The sequence below is a fragment of the Setaria viridis genome, chromosome 5 (genome assembly GCF_005286985.2).
Source record: "Setaria viridis chromosome 5, Setaria_viridis_v4.0, whole genome shotgun sequence".
Taxonomy (NCBI): Eukaryota; Viridiplantae; Streptophyta; class Magnoliopsida; order Poales; family Poaceae; genus Setaria; species Setaria viridis.
In genome coordinates this window covers 16,452,751-16,461,916 of record NC_048267.2, presented here as the reverse complement: position 1 = coordinate 16,461,916, position 9,166 = coordinate 16,452,751, and the positions used below count along the sequence as shown (strand labels likewise).

General features: G+C 48.0%; 1 pseudogene; it reads right to left on the bottom strand.

Moving 5' to 3' along the window:
• Positions 1-2,223: 2,223 nt before the first annotated feature.
• Positions 2,224-8,182, bottom strand: LOC140222811 (uncharacterized; annotated as a pseudogene).
• Positions 8,183-9,166: the final 984 nt, after the last annotated feature.

Sequence of the window (9,166 nt, the reverse complement as noted above, 5' to 3'; positions counted from 1 at the left end):
ATGTGCCATTTTAGGAAATCTATCAACAACCACAAACACACTATTATGGCCCTTCCTAGTCCTTGGCAAACCCAACACAAAATCCATAGAAATATCTTCCCAAGGAGCACTTGGAACAGGTAGAGGCAAATACAAACCATGTGGATTTAATCGTGACTTAGCCTTTAGGCATGTCGTGCAACGAGCAACAAACATCTCCACATCTCTTCTCATCTTTGACCAAAAGAAATGACCAGCAAGGACGTCCTCTGTTTTCTTCGCTCCAAAATGCCCCCATCAAGCCACCTCCATGCGCTTCCTGTAGCAATAACAAACGAATGGAGCTAGCTGGAATGCATAGCTTGTTAGCTCTAAACACAAACCCATCACTAATGATGAATTTGTTCCATCCTTTTCCATCTTTGCAATGCAGCAACACATCTTTAAAATCAGCATCATTAACATATTGGTCTTTAATTGTTTCTAATCCAAAGATTTTGTAATCAAGTTGATTCAGCAAAGTATATCTCCTAGACAAAGCATCAGCAATAACATTCTCTTTCCCTTTCTTGTGCTTAATAACATAAGGAAAAGATTCAATAAATTCAACCCACTTAGCATGTCTATGGTTCAGATGTCCTTGACTACGAATATGTTTCAAAGATTCATGATCAGAATGAATAACAAATTCTTTGGGCCACAAATAATGCTACCATGTTTCTAATGTTCGAACAAGAGCATACAATTCCTTATCATAAGTAGAGTAATTCAGAACAGGCCCGCTCAATTTTTCACTAAAATATGCAACAGGTTTGCCTTCTTGTAACAAAACACCACCCAATCCAATTCCACTAGCATCACATTCAAGCTCAAAAGTCTTATTAAAATCAAGGAGTTGGAGGAGGGGTGCATGTGTCAACTTATCTTTCAGCATGTTGAAGGAGTTTTCTTGTACTTTGCCCCAACTAAAAGGCACTCCCTTCTTCGTGAGCTCATTCAATGGTGCAGCACTGGTGCTGAAGTCCTTCACAAAACGGTGATAGAAACCAGCAAGTCCTAGGAAACTCCGCACTTGCGTGATAGTCTTCGGTACAGGCCACCCCTGTATAGCTTCTACATTAGCTTGATCAACCTCAATTCCCTATGGAGTCACAACATAACCAAGAAAAGACACTCGATCGGTGCAAAAGGTGCACTTCTCAAGGTTACCAAATAAACACGCATCTCGTAAAGCATTAAAAACACCACGTAAGTGATCAAGGTGGTCATCCATAGATTTGCTATAAATCAATATATCATCAAAATAGACCACAACAAATTTTCCAATGAAAGCACGAAGAACCTCGTTCATTAATCTCATGAAAGTACTAGGTGCATTAGTTAACCCAAAAGGCATGACTAACCACTCATATAAACCAAATTTAGTTTTAAAAGCAGTTTTCCATTCATCTCCTAATTTCATACGAATCTGGTGGTACCCACTACGAAAATCAACTTTGGAAAACACAACAGCACCACTAAGTTCATCAAGCATGTCATCCAATCGTGGAATAGGGTGTCGATATTGAATGGTGATATTATTGATAGCTCTACAGTCAACACACATACGCCATGTTCCATCTTTCTTAGGCACTAAAATAACCGGAACAGCACAAGGACTAAGAGACTCACGCACATAACCTTTGTCGAGTAGTTCTTGCACTTATCGCTGAATTTCTTTTGTTTCTTCCGAATTTGTCCTGTATGGCGCACAGTTTGACAAAGATGCACTAGGAATAAGATCAATTTTGTGCTCAATCCCTCGTATTGGTGGCAGCCCCGTTGGGATCTCACTTGTAAACACATCAACATACTCCTACAAAATGTTAGCAACAACAGGAGGTAAAGAATGTTGCATGTCGTGAACCGAAATCAAAGCATCCTTGCATACCAAAGCATAGGCAACAGAAGTTGAAGCAACCAATTCATTAATATCAGATTTAGTAGCAAGCAAGCAATATCCTTTCAATCTTATCTCATCTTTCTTACTACTAATAGATTTGACATTTTTTCGCTCTCGGTTTTAGTTTTCTTAGCTTTAGCAACATCATCACGCACAATAGCTTCAGGAGACATAGGAAGCAAAACAATTTTCTTATCATGGTGTATGAGAGAATACTGATTTGATCTACCATGATGCATACAATCCGTATCAAATTGCCATGGTCTACCTAGCAGAATATGACAAGCTTCCATAGGCACAACATCACATTCAACAACGTCATGATATGATCCAATAGCAAAATTAATTCGCACCAGTCTCGTTAACTTAACCTTACCGCTATTGTTGAGCCATCAAATATGATATGGATGTGGGTGCGGTTTGGTTGTAAGTGCAAGCTTCTCCACCATATCGCTGCTAGCCAAGTTGTTGCAGCTACCTCCATCAATTATCAAATGGCACGAACGCTCTTTAATGACACACTTTGTTTGGAACAGTGTATGCCGCTGATTTTGCTCCGCCTTCTCCATTTGTGCGCTAAGCACATGCTGCACAATGAGGCTCTCATAATGATCTGCATCCTCTGCACCAATCTCTTCTTCTGGTTGTTCCTCACTACCTGCATGGTCAGCAGCAAGCAAACCAAGTGTATCTCCATCAAAATCACTAGCAGAGGAATACCCACCATCTTCTTTGACCACCAAAACACGCTTGCTAGGACAGTCACGCTGCACGTGTCCAAAGCCCTTGCATCGATGGCACTGAACATCTCTTGTTCTACCCGTGGATGCAACCGAAGTGGTACTAGTGGCTGGTTTCTGGGCAGTCTTGGTTGTTGAATTTGTGGGAGGAGCATGTTTCTTGTCGCTCGATAGAGATGGTGGTGCCAGCCGACTCGGAGAGGGAGCGGGTGGAGGTGCACGTCCGGTCAAAGAGGTAGTCGTGCGCGGCTGCCATGATGTAGATTTTCCTACAGAAATATTAGTCTTGGTGCTAGCACGTCGCCCCTGCACTTCCCTTTCAGCTTTACAAGCAAGATGAAACAAATGGGTTACGTTAGTATAATCTTTATAAGCAAGGATGTCCTGAATTTCACGGTTTAAACCACCCAAAAATCTAGCCATAGCAGGTTCCTCACCCTACTCTAAGTTACAACGCAGCATACCCATTTGTAACTCCTGATAATATTCTTCTACACTTTTAGCACCCTGTCTCAATTGTTGAAACCTATTTAAAAGGTCACGTGCATAGTAAGAAGGAACAAATCTAGCTCGCATGACCCGTTTCAAAGCATCCCATGTTTGTGGCATGTTATTAGGATTTTTCTTGCCATGTTCTATCCACCAAACAGAAGCAAAATTAGTGAACTCACTAGTAGCAGCCCTAACACGTGTATTTTCAGGAAACTCATGGCATGCAAACTTTTGATCAACAGCAATTTCCCAAGTAATATACGCATCAGGATCATATTTACCATCAAAAGGAGGTATCTTAAATTTTATCTTACTGAAAGCATCATCATTATTATGTACCTCGCGTCGTCGGTAACCACCCATACCTCTGCGATTATTGCGTAATCGTTGGCGATCATGAGCATCTGGGTCATCTTGTTCAGTATCAGCATCCCAATTGTCCTCGACACGCTCATCCTTGTTGTTATCTCCATCATGTCCATTAGTGGTTTTGGCGTGCATCTCATCAAAGCGCCTCAAAATAGCAACAAGGCTTTTGTCAATACGAGCGACTAACGTCTCCAGCCTTGTAAGCTTGGTGTTGGTGGCAAGCTGTGTGGCCTCCAACTGCCCAATCTTCTCATTCGTCACCTGCAAATCATCATCGAGCCCCTCGACGTGCCCCTTCACTAGCTTTTCAAAATGTTGTATGATGCCCTTGGTGCGGGGAGAATGTGGCATATTCTGACTATCCTCTGATCCTGTCATGGTTAGACAAACAAAGGCAACAAGAAAACAGGTGAAGAAATAAAAACCCTACAGCTATTAGGATGTAGCTACTGCAAGACGCTCACTCTCAACCCGTTACACAAGCTCTTACCAATTCTTACCTTGCTCAACAGGAGGGGCGGCTACCAACAAGTCTGCAACCGTGGAATGAAGTGTATCGGTGCCGCAACAATAGGACCTGTCAAGCTGTAGTCGAAATATATGGAGCTATAGGTGGGCTGAAGCAAGGAAGTACTAGCACCACATTAGTTGCAAGCAAATTGAACAAACTCTCAATGACGTTATTGTGCTAGTCCTAGGCTAGTACGTGCTAGAGACGCGAGCCTGGACACAAATGAAGTCACTAAGCTGCAGCAAGAAAGGATCACAAGGAGAGGAATAACAACAAAAGAAAAACCCTTCTCTTCTTCTTTATCGTTCTTTTCTTTCTTTCTTTCTTTCTATTTTTCTTTTCTTTCCTTCTTTCTTTCTGTTTTTCTTTTCTTTTTTTTTTCAAGTAGCACAGAGCTCAAATTTTGCAACAAGAGATAACAAGCTACTTACAGCAATTAAATATTTCCTTGGGAAGGGTGATTCAGTAACAAAGTCAAACAAGTGGCCGTTTTGCAAATCCAGCAGATACGCAAATCTCCAGGGTGATTCCGAAGTGCTCAAAAAGAATTTGGGACCAAGGACAGATCCGTTGGAAAGAGGATAAGTTCAGGTTTTCAGATTGTATTCAAACTCTCTATTCAGACTCCTGATAATGGAAATATGGTGCTTTTCTTTTCAGGATAAAATAGGACTCCGAATCGAATTCTGATTTGAACTTGTGGGATTTCCTTTTTGGAGATGGAAGTATGGACGTGGATGAAACCTCCAAGGATGTGGTTTGGTTAATAGTGGTAAACAAAACAAAGGAATTTGGAAAATCCAATCTGATTTCTGGAGAGAAACAAATAAACTCAAATCTGCGATAGTGACACAAACGTGACAAGAACTCGAAACTCTAAATGACTAGACGCTAAGACCAGCAACTTGACACGACGATGCAACCGTTAATTCAATAAGCCCTAACTAAGCAGTAATAGTAAAAGGCTCAAAGGGTTTTTTGGGATTATGGAGAACTAAGCTACTAATTTTTTTGGCCTTTTCTGGACTATAGGAAATTAAAAACAGCAAAGAATTAGAAGTCTCTCACCGATAAACCTTGCTCTGATTACCAACTAATATGAACCCGCTAGGGTTGATTCCCAATCTTTCGATGAGAAAGGCATAGATAACTCGATTGGTGGATGGAGACAACGTTCACGGCCCGACTACAGCCTTCCAAGCTGTGCCTTAGCAACCGATACATCCCCTCCAATGGCTGTCGCGATCTTGTGGAGCGCGTCACCCAGCCACTAGGGCACTCGTCCTGCAAGCAATCGAAGAACTAGCAAGAACAAGTATAACAAGTACTGAATTTACTAGATGAAGATGAAGGTTTCCAACTAAATCTCAATAAGGTGGGGTTCCGAAGATAGTAAGATGGGCGGCTGATCCAGCACGCGCGCTTACAAGCAAGTAGCGAGAGCTAAACTTGATCTAAACAAAACCCAATCTATTTGTGGTGGCTCTAATCCTTATTAATGCCTAGGAGGACGACCAGGAGGGTGTTGGGGTCATGCTCCAACCCTAGGACATGTCCCTAATGGACCCAACTTGATACATCGCCCATTGGGCAAAAATAAGGTGACGCAGCACCAGAAAACCTATCGGTAGTAAATTTTTCATTGCGACCGCCTCAGACCAGATATAGACTTGAGTCCAGATCCATATGAAAATAGACTTCATAAAAAATCCGTGAAGTACTTGAACGCCCCAATCCGTGTCTGTATGCGACCGTGGTGACTATCACAAGTTGGTACTGTCCTGGAGTCCGAATCCAACCTTCGCGAGTCCGTTTCCCTTTCGGTCTTCTCCATGATTCCTAAGCAAAACAAGAGTGCACGTGTCTCCATGGTCTAAATAGGATGAACAGGAACTCAAGAGTGAACTTACTTGATGATTAAGTTGACGAGCACGGGCGCGAGTTATAGGACCAGAAACTGGTACTTGTGTAGGTGTGGATGTATCGTTGGTGTTGATGTCCTCATCAGCGGTCTTCATCGCCATATACTCCTTGGCACGAGTATGACGGAGGTGGATTCCGGCGCACCCTATCGGCACCGGAGACGACCGCTGCTGGCTTCCCTTCTTCTCGGCCTTCTGATACAGGCTGACCGTGAAGAAGTACTTCCACAGCGAGAAGTTGGGCTCAATGCCCAGGAACCCCTCGCACAGCGCGATGAACGCTGCGATGTGCTGAATCCCATTGAGGTTGAGGTGCTGCAGATCAAGCCCGTAGTAATGCAGAAGCCCGCGGAAGAAGAGGCTCGGCGGAGTCGCGAACCCCCTCTCGTGGAAGTGGGTGAAGGAAACGACGTAGCCGGTGGGCGGAATTGGCACCTCTTCCATCTCAGGGAAACCCCACTCATCCCTCTTCGTCCTCTCGCAAAGGAGGCCTTTCCTCACTAGGCCCTCGGTGCGTGAGGGGCCAAAAAGGGAATGCGCCCAGGATCTCATCGCCGGAGGGAGAAGAGCTCGACGGGGGATGGGGAGAAAGGGTGCAGCACCGGGTGGAGGAAGACAAAGTGGGCGCAGGAAAGCTAAGGGCGCGCGAGGAGGCGAAAAGACTTGAACGAAGATGGTGGGCGGAACCGGCGAGGCGAAGCCTTTGTTTTATAGGGAAGGCGCGAGGGAAGCAGAACAGACGCCCCCATCACAATAAATGCGGCGCCAGGTACGCCCCGTCACACCCGCCTCTTTTTCAGAAACTGCACACACGACCTGCAACGGAAACATCCCCTCCTCCCTCGATTCGCGGGTCGGCGCCCTCCACCACTTCATCTCCCGGAGGACACGCGCACGACGTCTCCCACATCCGGCCCAAGGCAATGCCTCCTCCACATCCGGCCCAAGGCGCGGCCTCCCTCCACATTCGGCCCAAGGCCCACCAAAAGGTAAGAAAGGGATACGGGGCTGAAAACAAACCTACGGCCCATTACGATCCAGGGGTTCGAAGGTTGGCCCGCCATGGGTTCGACAACCGCTCCAGGATACCCCCGAGCGAGGGGTGAGAGGAGACGGGTCCGCAAGCGACCATCACCCGGGCGCGCAATAGCCCAGGGCATCTCAATCTCACATTCGAGTCCAGACCGGCATCAAAGTTCATGGTTTTTCCCCGAAGAAAGGCAACGAGCCCCCGGATCCGACCGAACGGATTTGGGAACTATATGAACTGGCTGACCGGAGCCTGGGGTATGCCACCAGCTTGGCCCAAGCCGGACCACCCCCCCCCCGAACGGGGACCAGGACCCCACTCGAATTCGCCCGTTAGTAGCTCAATGAGCACCACGGTTCGTCCAGCAAGGATAGCATGGCACGGCTCGTCCCCTCCGTCCCAGCGAACGGACGCTTGAGGGGTAACGTACAAAAGTCGACCTAGCCTCCCGATCGGTCCCCTGCAACGAGCGGGGGCTCAGGGGCTGGCCTCGCAACCAAAGGCCACGCGGGTGGTCTCGACTTAAGACTCTCAGACAGAAGGGAACGACAAGAAATCCTCCCACTCCGAGTCGCTCACAAGATGCGTCGCCTGGTCGACCCCCTCGGTAAAGCCGCGCAAACCACACCTCCCGTCCCGGATCAACTGCGAGGATCCCCTACGGGCGATGACAGCAGCCTCTGGAGGAGCGTCCCCGCTCCACCACAGGCCCAGGGGCTGCTGTTGGGGGGGAATATTAATGACCTTTCGAAGCCCATGGAAACAACAAGACGCAAAGGCCCAGGCCCACCTAAGGGAACAACGACTGCCATCGGCCCAACCTAGGAAGCGAGAGCCGCGCTCCGCCTTGCCCGACCTCATGCCCCGGGTCGGGCGCCCCGACCCCCGGAGGACCGAGTTCCGCCTCGCCCGACCACGGGCCTGGGGTCGGGAGCGCCCGACCCCCCGCCGCAGGTCTCTGCCTCGCCCGACTCCAGGCGTAAGGGGTCGGGCTAACCCGGACCCTCCAGACAAGTATCCACCTCTAGCGCGGATCTCGTGGGTCCCCCTGTCGATCTCGCCATAAATGCGCCGCAGATCTGTCAGGGAGAAGGATATCCGCGCCCCCCACGCAACCTCCCGCAAGTACCTATGGGCGGCCGCACAGTGCCTGCTACAGTAGCTGCGGCCTCCTCCGATTCGCCGTAGGGCACTCATGGCCTGCACCGCCCAGGGTAGGGGTAAGGCCTCGCCCGTTCTCGTGCCCCGCACGCCCGGTGGCAGGGATGCGACGTCCGCTCTCCGCGGGCCGTCAGCAGGATGGTGGGATCCGCCGCCTCCCCCAACAGACATGAGGGTCACGACAAAACGCCATCATCAGGTCCGGTGGCTACAGTCACCGAGGAAGCCATCGACAGGACGCGACGGCGGCCACCCTCCTCTGGCAAACGCGCCAGCAGAAGTTGAAGGCCGGTGAGGACGTCGGTGACCTGGGAACTTCTTTCCCCCCTTTTTATGTTGTATTTTTACCTAGCTATGTTTATCTCTTTACTTCTCCCCACACTCGGCCTCGCCTATAACCCCGGTGGACTCCTTACGCTATAAAATGAGAATCGGGGACCTGAGACAAAGGAGGCGGGGGCAGACAACTCGAAGCACCACGACGCTTCCAAGCTAACAGAACACACGCACTTGCCCGGCTAGAGCATCAGTACACACCCAAGAGACCTGGGACCTGTTCCCTCTCTCGCACTCCTGTAACCCCTACTACAGAACCCCGCGTGGGCAACACGAGCGGCTCCCCGAACCAGACTAAACCCCGTGTCTCTCACGCCACCATCTGAAGCCTTACGCGCATAAAGAAATTTACTAGTCTAAGTCTTGATCCGCTAATCTTAACAACGACACGAAGTGAAAGAATGATAGGTTGTGTTATACCATATAGTTCACCTGAATTTACCTATTCGCTTCTAAACCCTAAATCCCTTCTCCAACCTTAGTTGTAGTTCATCTCTTACTCCACAACCCTAGATGGCATTCTATACTTACTGGTTTATCTAGGGCATGACAGCGACGTCTGCAACCTAACGGGTACCTCGAACGAGAGTGACGGCGGTTTTTGCTAATTTGCTAGTAAATTAATCATTCTCCGTTGCATAAGTGTGTTGGTTATCCTTTGCTGGTTCGTTCATAAACCTAGCC